The 18825-nt window shown below is 36.4% G+C and overlaps 1 protein-coding gene across 1 annotated transcript in view; it reads left to right on the forward strand.

The window, feature by feature from the left end:
- The window catches only part of LOC129941185 (protein sine oculis), a 75686-nt gene that overhangs the window by 54880 nt on the left and 1981 nt on the right, over positions 1–18825 (forward strand). The gene's annotated exons all lie outside the window — the stretch shown is intronic.

Genomic DNA, 18825 nt, shown 5'->3' on the forward strand with positions numbered 1-18825 from the left:
CATGTGCGGATAATTTCAGAAGATTTAAGGTGTGCTGTCAAGTCAATATTACTTAAATTATGGGTGAAATGTACAAATAAATGGTTAAAAATAACCGGAAAAGAATCGAATATTCCGACGGACATTAGAATTACATTATTTTGTTTTATATCTGTCCTAATTTTACCCTTAAAACGAAAAATGAATTACCCTTTACTATTTTCAGATTCATATGATAATGAGCCAAGCTTTATTGCAACAGGAAATGATTATGAGCATCTGAATTCTTTTTTAATAATAACGCTTTAACCTATAACTTAATTATATAATTTCCATAAATAAACATACATAAAAGAAACCTAATTCGTATTGACAGAAATCACATTTCCTTCTTCAAATTATTGCTAATGGCTTTCGAATAAAGTTAAGTTGAAATTGATTAGCCTATTATCAATACATAACCATAACAGCACGAAACCAATAAATTGATCGAAATAAACAAAATGATAGAAAAAGGGTTTTGTAAAATTTCTATTATTCAAAAATAAGAATAACTTAAAGCAGAAGTTAAACTTTACAAAGTACTAAATCCAATACTAAACGATATCCCATTCATACACCAGCCTTAACTTCAGGCCAAAAAATATCCATATTCAAGTACCCACACCTGAATTTATAAAACGGTAATAAGGCCCCCAAATTGACCCTCCTATAATTTAATAATAATAACAAAAACAATACAAAAGAAAAACACACAAGTTTCTCAATAAAGACACATCATCGCAATTAGCCGAATCGTTCCCAACAATGTGTGATATAAAATGCAACACCACCATAATCCAATTGTTTATAGGATTATAAAATTAAATACGCATCATAAAAACAGAAAGAAACAAACTCCAGGTTTCTCCTCATCTTAAGCCCGCTTGCTTCTCGCTCCTTCTTATTATTATCGTAATGTTTATCTTTCGAAAAGACGATTTAAATCCAGCTTATCGCGTTCTTGTGCATCTTAAATCGTTCTGCGATGGCATTTTGTATGTGAATCTTTGGTTTAAATAGCCCCCAGAATACAATGTGGTCACAGCGGAGCAGAGGCATTAGCCACAGCAGCAGGCAGACCTTATCTCAGCAGCGCTCAATTCGGTCTCTCAGCGTCAGCATCACCCCACAAAACATACATAGTATAGACGCGGATGAAATAATAAAAACGAAAAAGAAACATAAAAACCAATAAAACCTAAAGAAAAACAATAATCAACGCGCTAATAAGCATCGCATCATGCATACACATATACGCGCGTCAAACGAGTGTGCTTTATTTTGTTTTTGGTCTTTGGTTTGGTGTGCCATACATTAAGCAAAAGGCTACAAAAACACACCATTCTTTGAAAGCCGCAAAGTTCAAAGTAGAGCGCGTTGCCTCATAGTTGAAATTACAATATTAGAAAGCTCTTAGGTTAAGGGCTTGAAAAATCTCCAAAACTTCACACTTAATTGGAGTGACATCTCCATTACCAGGATTTTTGACATTTGAGGCGAATGTAATTTAGTGCGCTTCAAATGTCAAATTATCCAAACTTTTCCTGTATGGTTGACATAAATTATGGCAAATGTAAGTTTTCCATTATGCACTCCATAATAATGAAAATCAAATGTTAGACTTAAAGTTCGGCTATAGGCCTTTCTCAATGGGTCCGTTGTAAGGTTACTTCCTATAAGTAATGTCACTTTGGCAACACTAACCACTTAACAGAAACAGATGGCTAGCTGGGTGCCTTTTTTCCGATTTGTCGGAACGGTGAATGCACATAATAATATAACTCAACATTTAATGTACAATTTTTGATGTACCCATACATTAATTATTTTGTAGTAATTTTAAGTTCAAGAAAAGTTTGTCAAGTGTTGCCGTTATTTTTTAGCTATTTTTGTTATTGTTTTTATAGAATGCTTGCATTAAAAAAGAACACTGAATAAGGTGTGAATCAAACCTGTAATATATTATCCTAGCGCTATCACTAATGAGAAAGCAGCGAACGAAAAAAGAATACGTATTACTTTCGACATCACTGATAAACTCCTTACTAAGTGACATTTAATGAGTACCCCGTAAATGTTGGATTAGCTTGACATTTTCTTTTGACAACTATGGGAAAATTATCCGAATAGCTCTGAATTGATCCCCGAACGCAACCATTGTTTGATTTAAATGGACTGATATTAGTTAATTTACTAACTATTAGTAGCAATCGTTAACTTGTGTATTTCTATTACTAACTATTAGTAGCAATCGTTAACTTGTGTATTTCTCAAACGTTAAGGGCCCTACACACAATCAATTATTATTGACACCTTTTTCTGTAAAATATCAAGAATGCAAATTAGCCACTACACGTATTAATTAACATTGACAATGAAATTGCATTAAGCATTAATTTTTCTGTATGAATTGATAAATTGAAATAAAAATTCTGGTGAACATTTAACAAATTTAATTATATAAACATTGAGTTAAACATTGATTAAACCCACCTCAACATCATAGTTCTGTCAAGTAAAATTAAAAAAAACTTTAATGGCTGAACCACAAACGCGCTTCAGCTTCGGCTTCGTCTGCCTGCTTCGAGGTTGCTTTGAATGACATTTCTATTATTTCATCCCTCCAAATATCAAATATTTTGTTTGTTGACATTTTTTACAGCTGTTGAGCTGTCAGACAAAGCAAATGCTCAGACAATTGAACTAGAACTTGCGTTTGGAGTCACATTACGTTCTTTTCCTTACGATTGTCAAACAAAACGTGAGGTCGAAGCTCCATTGTGATAGCACACATTAAATTCCTATGGCTGAACTCGTAAACGTCAGGTGAAACCGACGCTGAAGCGTGTTTGTGATTCAGCCATAAATTTTCCTGATTCTCATCAATGTGTCAATTTCAGAATTGTTGGTAACATTGATAGCCCTACGAACGATCAATATTATTTGAATCAAGAGCAGTTCCTGCAAAATTGACAAGTTACATTGATTATGTGTAGGGGCCTTTAAGATTGTTTCCACTTGTAACAATTATCCCGGCTACCGAATCTGAATTCAGATTTCGATCCAGGTATATAGCGGCATTGGATCGAAAGACCGAATTTAAACTGCATCGAAATGACGGAGTACATATATATACTACGTCATCAGATCGTTGCCTAACTTATTGCTGAAGTGTCAAATAGTTGAAATTTATAACAATTCACAACACAGTTCGGAAGATGAGTTGAAAGCTGTGAATTGTCAAAGAGAATAATTTATTTACAAACAAGCTATATATGTTTTTGGTTCAAAATAAAACAATGAATTTTAAAAGGATTCTTCATCTTAATTGGGCTTTAAATTTTCATTATACAACAAACCTATATTTTTCGTTGATTTCTCTCTTTGTTTTTCATCCTTTTGTTATAAAAAGCAACTAAATATTTGTATTCAATTTATCAAGCAAGTTAAAAGCTGCTTACATTTTTCATTCGATATTCATTTTTCGATTTAAAGTTATACAAATTTTTTTTTTCATTTTTGACATTTGTAGTTTGACAGATCAGCAATTTCTTTTAACGTTTCTAAGTAAATTCCAATAAATCGTAAAACTGACAACTGAACAATTTTTTTTGATATAACATTTGTGTATACTAAGAAAAATAACGAACCACTGATTATGGTAAAACGTCAAAAACACAATACATGTGAAAGTTAGAAATGTTCTAATTCGTCCAAATTCATTTGCGTTGCCGCCGCTTTGTGTCCATTAAATATTTTAACAAGTAAAGTTCAGTTTTCGTTCATCCAATTAATAATTTAAATTTACGCTACAAAAGAAATATTAAATGTCAGAGTAGAACTGACATTTTGAAGTCATTTTTGTATGATATGAGAATTAGGTAAAACAAAAAAGTGCGAAAAAAAACAATACACATATGTTTTTGAATCTTCATAATATTTTAAAAATACATTTTAGAAGTGGCAACGCCGCCGCAGGACCTGTGACCAAACACCAGTCGTTTTTTTACGCTCCAAAGAGAAGTGGTAACTAAATAAACAACAAATATAACAAGAACAAAAAGAAGTCACATTAATCGGATTAGCAATATTCTGGAGTGTTGGAGTTTTATTTTTTGTATGTGTCATATGGTAGGCCCGAAGTCCTGATCGCAATAAAGAAAAACAAATTCCCGAACTCAAACTAAGCAACTTCGAAACAAAACGAACATATGGCGCGAGAAATGCGTTAAGTGTGATTTTGGACTGGAATTTTGTTGAACAAGTTAGATTTACAAGAAAATAGGGAAATGGAGAATTGAAAATAGCAAGTTTCTTGGCAAATTAACAATTTAACCTCAAAAACTTAAGTTTTGTATCAGTTTTGTTTAAAGGACTAACACAAACAGTGCTTTTTTGAACATTTTGACAGATTAGGTCTGTTCGGGGGTAAACGAACTGACATCTTGGAATTGCTGAAAATGTTTAGCTTTGGCAAAGGAATTATAAATGAACAAATATTTTTAAAAATGTAATCATAAAAATCAGAGCTGATTCGTTGCTATACAGCTAATCCTTCATTCAAAAGAAAAAAACCAACACATAGTTCCTGCCCTAGGGCTCTACCATTCCCAGCTGCACCGCGCATAAAACTATTCTTAGAAATCACTTGACATACGACAAACCATTAACCCCCTGTCGAATAGACAAGACAAGCTATTAAATGACAACTGGAATAACCAAAACAAAGGTCATCATTACAACACAAGCTTGGTGGTAGGTAAAGTATACAGTCGTCATATTGTCATACCTATTTAATCCCCCAGCACCAGTCTTTTGTCCGCCACAATCTTTTTTGTGTTATGAATGCAATGATCGTATACTCGTTCACTCGCCGGACGACCAGCAACGCACGTATCCCCCTCCTGTGTAGTGATCGCGCACGCGATCCCAATTCTCGAGGAAACCCCGATAATTTGTCAAAAATGTTTATCTTGGAATTCCAATCAGATGGAGATTTCGTCTTTTTAACTCTTGTCTGACTAAGACTTGGAGTCCAAAAAAGAGGCAAGGGAAAAATGAAACATTTGTATCTGGAACTCTGGGTTCTGGTTCTGGTGTATGCCTGTGCCTTTTGCCTGGCCTAGCGTATAGCGAGGCGATGCTGATGGCGAGCAGCGAACACAAAAACACAGGTGGAAGATTCTGAGAGATCACCATCTTTAACGTTTTTGTTTCATTTGAAATCGGTCTTGGATCGGGCAATAAAATAGCCGTATAACACGTACAAATGAGCCTGCAACTGAGACACCAAGCGCTCTCTGTAACACATAAAACAAAATAAGCAACAACGTTAAACCTTGTCGAAAGGCCACATGATAGTACCTAATATTGTGATGACGATGATGGTGTCTCCAGGTCCAGGTTTAGGTTGTGTAAAGGTGTATCCTTTATTTTGTGTGCCTTACGAATGAATTAAACACACAATAAAAATAAGGGGGCTCTTTAAATGATAAGTTTCTGTGACGATGACTATATGGGGATTTTAACACAAAAAGCCAGGTGTGCAATTGGTGGTGTGGAGAGGCCTTGAGTCAGTAAATGTTAGTCTCATTCAAGGAATTTAATCCTGCATTCTAAACTTCTCCGTTTTTAATTCATTTTGGTCACATTCGCGTAGTTCGACTAATGATTTACAAATCTATTGTTTAATCGCATTCAACAATTAAAAATCTTATGGCTGAATCACAAACACTCTTCGTCTGCGTTACGGTGGGCCTGTTTCGAGGTTGCTTTGAATAACATTTCTATTATTTCATCCCTCTAAAGAGCAAACATTTTGTTTGTTGACATTTTTTTACAGCTGTTGAGCTGTCAGAAAAAGCAAATGTTCAGCAAATTTTAACTAGAGTTTCCGTTTGAAGTCACATTACGTGACATTACGTTCTTTTCCTTACGATTGTCAAATGAAACGTATGGTCGAAGCTTCATTTAATAGCATACATTAAATTTCTATGGCTGAACTCGTAAACGTCAGGTGAAGCCGAAGCTGAAGCGTGTTTGTGATTCAGCCATTAAATTTTTCTGAGGCCGTTCAAAAATCAAATGCGTCCCTGAGGGTCACCTAAACATGCGTATATTATAAGAGAAAAAACGATGATCCTTGTTTTGTGTGATTACATTTTTCTTATCTCGTCATCAACATCTCAAAGGTGTTGATCATAAATTTTCATTTGATTATAGTTATATGTGTTGTGAGCAAGCAGCAGCGCAACAGCAGCCACAAAACGCACATTTCAATATACAAGATGCATCCTGGCTTAGGTGGTATGCTATACGCGATATAAAGTCAAGTTCAAATACACGACTTCTGCTAATGCTGACTCCCTTAGCCGTGTGAAGAGCTCTACCTGATGTTTTTTATTTTTGTTTTTTAATCAGAACTATCGACAGTAAAATCAGTTAAAAAATTTAAGAGTGAAACTTTGTGAATGTACATAAATAAACAGAATGAAGAAAAATTGGGTGAAGAAAATTGATTCTTGGACTTGGATAATAATTTGTAAATACATAAAAGTTACAAACAAACTGTTCAAGATGTTCAAGTGAGAGATTTGTGGTTACATTTCACGATGGTAATTACAATATTTTCAATTTTAAATTTATTACTGACACTTAAAGAGAAAGAGATGCAATAAGGTACTTGGTGTTTATGGGTGACACACATAAACTATAGGTGTAATTAAAATTGAGAAGAATGAAAGGATTTCGGGGACTCGAGGTCTTGAGCACAGTCAACAATTATTAAGAAGAATTGTATGCATTAACGATTTTGGATTCTAAAATAAAAGACAACTTGTAATGAATTCAATCCAAATTCAAAAGAAAGACATAAAAGTGGGTAAAAATGGCGCCCAACGTAGAATAAATAAATAAATCGGGTGGCGCAACAGCCCGTTTGTGAACTAGGGCCTAGTGACTGACAACTCTTAACCATTCCTTTGTGCGAGTACTGTTGTCATTGATGGAAGGGATCTACAGTTTTAAGCCGAATTCGAACGGAAAATTTGAGAAACCACTTTTCATGATAAGAATTACTCTTGGAGATTTGGATTTGCCAATTCCTCGCAAGAGGCAGTACCCGTGAAAAAAAACTTTAGGTGGCATAGACAGGGATCGAACCCATGGCCTCTCGCATGACAGTCAAGTGCACTAACCATCATGCCACGGGTGTTGCGCCCAACGTAAGATAAGTTCATTTTTCCTGGTCAAGGACGTATTTGAATTCGCGAACTTCATTGAATTTTTTTGAAAATCAGTCAACAAAAAAATACTTAAGTAAATCGTCAATATATATTTGGATAAATCATATAATTGGCGCCCAACGTAAGTTAAATCTTTTTTATTTATTGCTAATTTGTTTAAGTTCATTGATTTCATACTTTAGAAACTCGATAAAAGTTTTGCTTTAGTAAATCTTATAGTTGCGAAATTATCAACAGCATATTTGTACAAATGGCGCCCAACGTAAATTGAATTTAACTTTTTCGTTCCGGAATGTACTTCAATTCATCCAAATATTTTAGAAATTCGATAAAAGTTTCGCTTTCATAAACCTTACTTACTTACTTACTTACTTAAGATGGCACTACAGTCCTGTGGGAACTAGGGCCTCACCCAACAAACTACTCCATCTAGCTCGGTCCCTCCAGTCTCCAGTTTCGTTCTCCAAGTTGGGTGAGGTCACTTTCCACTTTTGCGAGCCACCTGATCCGCGGTCTTCCCCTACTGCGCTTTCCTGTGGGTGTGGATTCGAGGACTTTCCGGGCCGGAGCATTTGTTTCCATGCGCTCTACGTGACCCAGTCGTTGGACTTTTACTCTTCTTGCTAAGTCTACGTCGCTGTACAGCCCGTACAGTTCGTCGTTCCATCTTCTCCTCCACTACCCTTCGATGCATACGGGACCGTAGATCACACGAAGAACTTTTCTCTCGAAGCGACCCAAGGTGCTTTCATCCGCTTTTGTCATGGTCCATGCTTCTGCACCGTATAGCAGGACGGGGATGATAAGGGTCTTATATAGCAACACTTTGGTCCCTCGAGAGAGGACTTTACCACTCAATTGCTTTCTAAGCCCAAAGAAACAGCAAGAGTTATTCTGCGTTTGATTTCAGCGCTGGTGTTGTTTTCTGCGTTTACAGCGGAGCCTAGGTATACGAAGTCCTTGACTACCTCAAAGTTACGTCTGTCAATTGTGACGTTTTGACCAAGACGTCGTCGGTGTTGAGTCCTTTCTCCTCTGCCTCAATACTCACAAAAGCACCCACCTGAGTTCTTCCGAGTATGCCAATGTCATCAGCATATGCTAGTAATTGAACAGACTTTTTAAAGATAGTGCCTCTAGTGTTGACGTGTGTGCTCTGTACTATTCTTTCAAGTACAATGATAAAAAAATCACATGACAGCTCATCACCTTGTCTTAAACCTTTTTGACATCGAAAGGTTCTGTTAAGTTGTTTCCAACCTTTATGGAGCAGTGTATATTCTCCATGGTCATCCTGCACAAACGGACGAGTTTGGCAGGGATGCCAAAACTAGACATGGCTCTATACAACTTTTCCCTGTAGTTTCTGTCATATGCGGCCTTGAAATCGATGAAAAGATGGTGGGTGTCGATTTGGTGTTCTTGGTTTTTTCAAGGATCTGCCGTTATGTGAATATTTGATCGACTGTGGACTTTCCTGGTCTAAAAGCACGCTGATAAGGACCTATCAGGTTCTTGACGATGGGCTTTAGACGTTCATATATTACGGCAGAGACGATTTTATAAGCAATGTTAAGTAGAGTGATTCCTCTACAGTTGGTGCAGTTAAGAGGGTCTCCTTTTTTCAGGATCGGGCAAACAATACGAGGGTCCATTCTTCGGGCATGCTTTCTTCCGACCATATATTACAGATAAAATGATGCATGCTCCTAACCAACTTATCTCCAGCTGTTTTAAAGAGCTCGGGATTCAAGCTATCCACTCCATCGGCTTTTTTAGACTTCAGCTTAGATATGGCAATCTTTACTTCGTGTAAGTTGGGAGGACGGGATTGTTGGCTTTCGTCGTCTATGTTGAATGGATCATCCTACCTGACAGCGAATTCGGTTCGTCATCGCCGTAGATATTTTCAGCATTGACTGCGGTTCCACTATGATGTTTTCACTTTCGTCCTTGCAGCCTTCGGTTCTAGGTTTATATACCTGTGAATTTCGTTTCACCTTGTTATAAAACATCTTCGACCACACGCTTCTCTTTTTCCTTCTAAGAAGTCATTGTTCCTCTCGCCTCTTCTGCTCATGGAGCTCATGACAGCTCTTGTCTCTTTATGCAGCGCCGCTTTGCGTGCCTGTTGTTTGGCTGCATTTGCCTGCTGACATTCCTCAAACGAAGGGTTCCTTGTTGGTGGTTTCTTGAAACCCAGCACATCAGAGGCGGGTTCTCTGATTGCATCTTGGCAATGTTGCCACTGGTTTTCGATACATTGTGTTGGCGGCAGAGAACTTCGAGAAAGGTTCCTTGTAGCTCGGTCGGAATAGGATTTGGCGATCTCTACAATTGCGTAGCCGTTCGACGTTGTACCTTCTTCCAGCATCTCCCTGATTTGCGTTGGGTCTGGAAACCCAAAGTGCTCTTGGCTACAACGAGGTACTTTTCCGAGTCAATGTTAGCTCCGCGAAAAGTTCGGACATCCATGATGCTGGAAGCGTGTCTGGCGTCGATCGCAATATGGTCAATCTGGTTGACGGTAGATTGATCTGGAGATTTCCAAGTTCCTTTGTGGATGTTGGAAAACGCGTACTGGCTACCATGACGTTTCGCCTCGCAGCAAAGTCTATGAGTTGAATAAGTTGTCGAAAGTGTTGTCGTGCAGGCTGACCAAAGATGTCTTCCCTTCCTAGTTTGGCATTAAAATCGCCCAGGACAGTTTTAATATCGTAGCTAGGACACTGCTCATATGTTTTGTCTAAGAGCTCGAAGGAAATATATTTATTGTTGTCATCCTTCTCTTCTGTAGGGGCGTGCGCGCATATCAGGCTAATAATGCTGAATTTAGCCTTGAAGCGTATGGTCATGAGGCGCTCAAGACTTCTTGCCTAAGTCTGGCTCCAATGACAAAACCGCATCCAAATAAGCACTCTTGGTTTAAGCGGTAGCAGTCACCATAGTAAACGTCGCAGTTTTTTATCCTCTTTTTGCTTTGCTTCCAAAATAAATTCACAAATAAATATTTCCATTAATTAAGTCGAGACAATAACTCCACTTGTTTCAAATTACTAATTTTATTTCATATTAGAGGAAGAATGATTTTTAGATAGAACTTATTCAAAACCTTAGACATATTAAAAATTGTTTGTCTTTCCATATTTTACCTATCAACAGTTTAAACAATCCGCACAATGCATTGAATAAAATACTCAGAATAAATGGCGCCCAATGCAAGTCCAACAAAATGTTCCCTTTTTCTAAAGTACTTTTTAACAACTTATACAAATAAAATATACAATTTGTTATTTTCCTTATTTCCTCCGGAACACCCTCTTTTATATTATTTATCGCAATCGCAACAGCAAAAAATTGCATTAGACAAAAAGGAAGCCATTTAAGTTATCTCTCCTAAGAATCACTGCTTCGGCTTTTCATCTTAATTTTATTCACTGCACTACACACAGCATACATTTATCCAGATTAATATTCACCTTAACTTTTTATCTTTTCAATAGGTTCGTATAGGTAGTTGGTTTGGTACGCCTTCCCTACCGTACCGCGTGCGCCGCCGCTCCCTTTCTGTTCTGTTCTTTCATTTTGTTTTGTTTGGCTGTGCAAGAAGCCCTCATTCTTTCTGTATGCCTTTCTGCCTAGCTGTCAATGCGTTTAAGGCCAGTGCGCAATAATATTATTTAAAAAAAAATCAAAGCAAAGCAAAAATAAAACTAAAACCGTTTGCAAGCTTCTCTATTGAAGAGGTATTTATCCCAAAGGGTATTTTCAGAGAGATAGAGACTACAAAACTCACTAACGAATGGTAAACAAAAAAAGAACAATTTTTCTTGAAATTTGATATCTTCTCTCGGTTCTCTCCGGCTCCGCACTATACCATAATAATGGGGTATTAATGCATACCTACGATGACGACGACGAGCACCAACGAACGAACGAACGACCGACGACGACGAAGAGCGTCAGTGGTGGTGCGGTGCGGGAAATGAGGCGGTGAAGCGACGAAAACGACGAAGGTAGCGACAACGACGATGCCGATGACGACACAAAACATCGACCCATCATCAGGGACCAGGCGTCAGGGGGAATGATAGCTAGGGAACCACTATATTATGGTGTGTTTGTGCTCCGTCGTGGCGATGATGATGGCGCAAAAATAAACCGTATTTCGTTGAGGCTTCTTTGGGGAGAGACAGAGTGCTTCAATAGCTTTTGCGACAACCGTTCGAGCAGTGTAGTGGATATGCACAGGCACACACAAAAGCATGTTCAGTATTTGACAGATGGGGGCAATGTCAAAATGGGTTTGGCAAAGAAGAAGAAGAAAGCACCACTATGTTACCACAGTTTTATATACTTGCTAGTTCCAAGAATCTGTATTATGTAGAACAACATCTACATACACCTAAGCTATAACATGAAATTCCTGGCTGAAAGGAATGTTTAAATAGCCATTTCCTTTTATAACTGTTTATTTTGCGTCGTCGTCGTCGTTGTCGCCGTTATTGTATAAAACAAAAGACGGTGGCAACCATCATTTTAACCCTATACCTCTCTTTCTCTCTTTGATCATTCTCTCTGTGTGTTTGAACATCCGGTAGCGGTACTATGTGCGCTGACGACATGACGTTGCGTTCTTAATACCCGGTTATATGGTGAAATGACTTTCACATGATTTTGTTCGAGTGCATATTGAGAAACACTTGAATATTGTTTGGCTTCGTTAAGTTGGTTTGTTGCGCATCTTGTTGCTTCGATAAAAAGGGTGTCATTGCACGGTAAGAGCATTTTATCTAAGCAATGTCAAGTACGAAAATGTTAATAGGGTAATAATAATAAGGGTTGAAAGATAAGTTGTTGATTTAATTTGATCATAGTTGTTTCAACTTAGTTTTTGTTTTTAATTTTAAGTGTGATGAGTACTATAAGTAGTTAAAATGTTTTGTTCTACCATAATAAATTATTTAGGCATTAAGTCAAATGTTTTTTAAATAAATTCTTGGTTATTGTAAGCTTCATAATAGGTAATTGATTGCGAAAAATCAAAAAGTCACACGTCGGGCGCCAGCTAAATAGCTTTTGTTCATTGTTTATTATGGATTAAATTAAAATTTAAAATTTGAGAACAGATCGTATTAAGTATTTGGCCAACACTATCCTTTGTAGTTTGATTTAATTTCAATGAATCTGTTCAAGTTCGTTTTGAGCTCGTAGTTCAAGTTCATTCTTACTTATAAAAATACCAAAATTTATATTTTTGATATTTAATTGAGGAAATAACAATTCAAATAAGGTTTTCCTTTTTATTTAGTATGATACTTCTAATGATTGTAATTTAAACTTGTTGATTTTTTTGTAACCAACCAACCTGTGATCTTAAACAACCAAATACTCTTTGTCGGGCGCCAGTTTAATTTTAAGACCATGTTTGTTTTTTGTATTTCTTTCCTTGAAATAAATTATCATATTTTTTAAATTGATTCACAATTATTTTGACGGCTGAGACGAAGACTAACATATTTCAATTTAAAGACAATGACTAACAGATCACACTTTCATGGCGAAGACTAATGGTCCAACTAATGTCTAAACCGAACGAAAAGTTATCAGAAGTTATCGTCAAAACAAAAAGTAACCATAATGGATTCAAGTAACTTAAGCAAATTTGACATTTGCTTAAGCTCGAGCCATTTGAATGGCTCTTGCGTAATTGCGCAAAAGTTACCGAAATTTAACGAAACTGAGCAAAATGTCTATTATGGTTAGTGACATATAAGGCTGCGTATTGGTTCGTTCCCTTAAGCTGGCTTAAGCTCGGTTAAGTCTATTATAGTTGGGCCTTAACGCTTTTTATAATTATAGGCCAAGACTTGCACGGTTCAGAGTTCTAGGCAAAAACTAACGTATTTCGAATTTTCAGGCAAAAACAAACGCATGATAAATATATCGATTGATTTTTCTCTAAGGTACATTTCAAGAAATATGTAACATTGTACTTAGAACTCTGAATCGTGTTAGTCTTCGCCTAGAATCATTGGTACTACAAGGTGACATTTCAAATAATGCTGTATAGCACCACCTTCTTTATTTTTATTCAGCTCAGCAAAAGTATTCCAATATTTGAGTCTGTATTTATAGACTGACAAATCCTATATTGGGCGCCATTTGAATTCAAAAAGGTCATGAGGATTCCGTGTTCTTTGAAAAATGTGACGGTTTAAATGTTTAAATTCTTTGAATACATTTTAGTATAAAAAGCGCTCACTCAGAGATTACACTTATTATGCAGAGACACATTGTAAGCATTGACAGTACGGCCTAAGTTGGGTTTGAGGGTATACTGATGAGCATTCTCAGAAGCGCTAGTATTTCGGTTGATCTGTTTAAAGAAAGGAGCAGCAAGCTTTTACTCTAAAGCATAATCCATTAAAATAAGAAGTCGTGAGACAATAAATTTGAAGCCGGTGTTCAAGCGACGTAAATGATTCGAGGATGATATAATTCAAAAATAAAATAAATAAATTGAGTGGTGCAACAGTCCGTTGTGAACCAGGGCCTAGTGACTTACAACTCTCAACCACTCCTGTTGTCAGGAATGGAAGGGACCTACAATTTTAGGCCGAATCCGAAGTGCTTATTTTGAGAAAGCACTTTTTCATGACAAGATTTACTCTTGAAGGATTTGTCAATTCCTCGCAAGAGGCAGTACCCGCGCAAATTTTTTTTTTTTTAATTAAGGTGGCACAGGCAGGGATTGAACCCAAGACCCCTTGCATGACAGTCCAACACACTAACCATCATGCCACGGGTAATCCGTTAAAATAGGAAGTGGTGAGACAAGAAATTTGAAGCCGGTGTTCAAGCGACGTAAATGATTCGAGGATGATATAATTATCAATCAATTTAAATGCTCTTCGGTCAATACTGTCCAAGAGGCATAAGTAAGTTATGGCTGAATCACAAACGTCTGCGTTACGGTGGGCCTGTTTCGAGGTTGCTTTGAATGACATTTCTATTATTTCATCCCTTCAAAGAGCAAATATTTTGTTTGTTGACATTTTTTTACAACTGTTGAGTTGTCAGACAAAAAAAAATGTACAGATAATTGAACTAGAGCTTCCATTTGGAGTCACATTGCGTTACATTACGTTCTTTTCTTTATGATTGTCACACAAAACGTTAGGTCGAAGCTCCATAGCATGCATTGAATTCCTTTGGCTGAACTCTTAAACGTCAGGCGAAGCCGAAGCTGAAGCGTGTTTGTGATTCAGCCATTATACTCAGGCTTTGGACGAATATAAGTCTTCTGGCATTGTCTTAGGTAATCTCACCATTTTGCGGCATTTTTGACGGCATCACGTGTGTCATCGTTCGACAAGAGGTTGGTGATACTCATACAGAGAACATCAAAATGTTCAGTCTCATTGATGCAAGTGCCATCCATGGATGACAGCAACAGATATATCTCACTTCAACGATACAGGGCGGCATTGCGTCTTGGAAGCATTAATGTATTTTTAAATTTTTTGTATATGGCTATGGCATATGTAAATATCCAGTATCTACGATTTTTTAAAACCCATAACACTTACATCTGCTGTTATGGTTTTTAAAAAATTCAATAAAAAGTGGCGCCCAACATTAGTGCCAATCCTGTTCTAAGAACAAGAAGTTCCTTGAATCATTTCTTAAACTGTTGATTAATTTTGAGTTAAATATTTAAATCACAGGTCTGATTTTTTTAAAGATTCGAATTAGAAATCTATTGGTTAAACTATTCACAATCGAACAGAGAAAATAATTAATTTTAATGATGTAGTAATCGTAACCATTTCCAACTATCGCAAGGTGTCTTCAATTAAAATGTTCCAAATGGTTCAATGAATATAGCAAGTGATGTTGATGTGTATATTGGAATTGGAACTTAAAAGTCGTGGACCAGCATCAGTAACTATAATTTACATTTAGTCAGTTCACTGGCGCTGCACTGGTCTGGGTATAGGTCTAGGTATAGTTACCTATTATATTTTTCACAGCTATATCGTCCGTGATAATATGATGATAGAGCCCCACTATAAATATTATTATGTGTGTGCCTTTTTGCCTTCATATATGTAGGTACAACAACAACAAAATTAAACAATGTAGGTATATACGAGTGAACGTATATCAGAAAAGAAGACTGCTTCATTCAATTTTACAAGTTTTAATGGCGTATCGAATATCAAATTACCGACACAGTCCAGGGAGACCAACAGCGCGCAATGGTTGATAAGTATACCCCACACCGCATCAGCAATGTGCCCTTTTTCTGCTGCTGTTGCTGTTGCAGCTCTGTATAAGTTGTTGTTTTTTTGTTATTATAGTGGTAGCGCAATGGCAGCTCAGTGCACTGGATGATGTGGCCACAATTTTGCGGTGTGGTTTTTACGGAGGCCATCTTCATCATTGACGAACGACGCGTCTAACTCGTGGTCGTATTCGTCGTAGCCGTAGTCGTCGTGTTCTCCGTTGGCGTCTACGGTGGTGGTCGTATTATGAGTTTACTTTACACTATTTATCTTTTTACCACCATCATCAGTATAATTATAAAATGTATAAATGGAACACCCTGTCCAGCCAGACATTAAAATAATATTTGTGTTTCTTTTTGCAAATGCTCGTATAAATAAAACAAAAATAACAATTACTAATTATAATTAATAACTCATTGTGAATGCAACTTCTTTTATGATTAATTTCTGTGTATGGTGAAGTAAACGCTTTTTGCTGGTATAAGCTCGTTTGTATATATGTATGCGTTTGAAATGTCACATTAATCTGATTGTAAATTATCTGTGGATTTTGACGTTTTGATGATGGGCTTGAATTTGAAGCAATTCTTTGACCACATTCAATAAAAAGATAATCAGCGATGATGGCAATGGATTGATACTTGTTATGTGGTTTTGGTGTTAGATTGGATAAAATATGGAACAAGGGATGAGACTTGGCATCGAATGCAAGGGTTTGTTAAATAAACTAAGCTTTTGTTATAGTTCTCAATCAAACCGTCAGACAATAGCCTTGTAAATGATACCTTTATTATGTTGGTTTGTTTTGTTCTTGTCCTCAAGTCGCACAGTTTTATTCGCATGTATAGGTTTTTTGTTTCAAGATCAAGACGTGTTAAGGGTTTTCAACTAGGGCAGACCTTAGGGAAATGTCAGTTAACCAACTTAAATCATTTTTACAAATATTGTTCAAATACTAACATTTTAAAGATAGGTAGGACAAAAGGAGCTTTTTGGTTAGTTGGCGGCCATAGCGAGGACTTATCAAATCTGTTGTAATTTCAATTGTCAATTTGAATGTTTTAAATACAAATTAGGAGGATTAAGAATGAGCAGACCTTAAATGTTCTTCCAAAGGTTATTAGTTTAAGTAAGGACATTTTTCAAGACAGGAGATATTCAGAACTTTGTACACACCACAAGTTAAGATAATCTTTACACAACAATTATGTATACTCATCTTTAAAAGGCAATTTAAATGTGGTAGCCTAAAACCAACTTTAACATAAATACCTTTGAAACAGTATTTGATATCTTGAACTGCAATTTTGACAACACAACATTTTAATGCTTTTTAGACTTAAATTTTACGGCCATTTCATATAAATGTGAAAACTATTTTAAAGACAGCACAAACTAGACTGCAGTGATTGTTAAGTGGCGCCCAACAGAAGTTAAAAGAAAAAATTTAAAAACTTAAATATCACCATGGGAAATACATATCATTTTGATTCATCCCAAAATACATATACAACTACGAATAAGAAGCACTTTTCTATCCTCTTGGCTCACTGCTAACTCAGTTTACTATCAAACTCAAGAGACATGAAAACAACAACTGTTCATATCAATTAGTTGTCAATTAAAATACCCAAGAGACTAATAATATTATATCTACATCTACAACAGAAGTGCATCCCACATCGAACAAGCTCACCTTCAAGCAATTAACTTACTTCCACACCATTTCAATATCAGTAATCCTGAAAATATTCCTTCGATAATAATCCTAAGCCACTTAAATTAAAATTTATTGACACCAACAGGCATAACAGACAGGAGCAAGAGCAAGCATTAAGCATCAAAACAAGCGCATACCACGAATAAAAACAGCACACTTTCAACAGAGTAATCGACAAACGTCTCAAATGTCATCTTGTTGTTGTCTAAAAATATGTATTCCCCAAAGTGTAAAAATCCTCTCGAGAATCATCTACTTCCACACAATATCCATCCATCCCCTTTTTTCGTCTGATGTGGAAATAAAAAGTGCGGAGAACCGCAACCGGATATGATGGTTGGTTTGTTGAACATTAAGAAATAAAATTTCAAAAAGTCCCAACGGGATTTTCATCACCCGCCAATTTGCATCCATTACAAGCACATAATCAAATGTTTTGAAAAACAGGATTTATCAAATTAATCAAAAGAACACGCCTCGTTATCCTTTCTGACCCTTTATAAAACTGTGTGTTTTTTTTTAAGAAAGAGAGAAATAATATCTACAATACTAAAAAGAAAAGGAAAAAGAAAAAAAGAGAAACGGAAGCTACCCAATAATAATTGTATACGCTATACTGCTATGTGTCATGATAGCGCAAATTCCGCATTTTGTTTTGTCCTTTTTTTTGACAGCTATAATAGCTTATAGCTAGTATATTGTTCATGCAGTGTATTCAAACTTGCACCCTTATAACATTCGTACACATGACCGAATTCCCGCAAAAAACATTTGGCAATCTTGACATTTTTCTGTTTTCTCTTCTGGACTGAAAGTCGCCACGACAGATACCGTCTGCCTGCCACTTCTGTCAAACAGGCAATGACTGTGTAGTGTGTGTGTGTATATGGTATGTTTGAAAGGTAATTTGATACTTTCCATATACAAACGGGGGGCAGCACTGTCGTAATAGCTTCTACTTCATCTTCTCCGCGTGTGTTTTTGTTCTTTCATTTGCTGCTGTTTTTACTGCCTTTTCATGGCAAACACGAGCGAGTGCGTTTATGTATAACACGGGAGGGAGTTCTTTTTGTCGTTTATTTCTTCTTTTTTTGTTGTTGTTGGATTGTGTGTAAGTATAGCCAGCCATAAATGTACACACAGCCTGTGTTGTGTTTACACGGGGCGAGTAAACTCAAATTGGAAATGGAACACAAAAAGGTGTGTAGTTGTGAACAGTTTGGGAAGCTCTGTTCTGTGAGTGTATATGAATAATTTTGAAGTGTCTATTTTTGTCAGACATTTCTTGTAAAAAGTCATCAAATCTTGTAGATCAAAATTATTTTTTCTGACATATAACGTTGTTTGAAGTATCTTCGATTGATTTTATTTTTCATAAATAAAGCAAGAAATAAATATCTGGCAGCACTAAGCACTTTTGAGTGAATAAAGTTTATCACTGAGAAGCAGCCACCGATAACGGTAAATATTTCAACTGTCAATAAAATTAACACGACTGTCAGTTAAAGCAACGTAACTGAAGCTATTGTAACGATAAGAAAAACTT

Source organism: Eupeodes corollae, chromosome 1 (genome assembly GCF_945859685.1).
Source record: "Eupeodes corollae chromosome 1, idEupCoro1.1, whole genome shotgun sequence".
In the NCBI taxonomy this organism is placed as follows: Eukaryota; Metazoa; Arthropoda; class Insecta; order Diptera; family Syrphidae; genus Eupeodes; species Eupeodes corollae.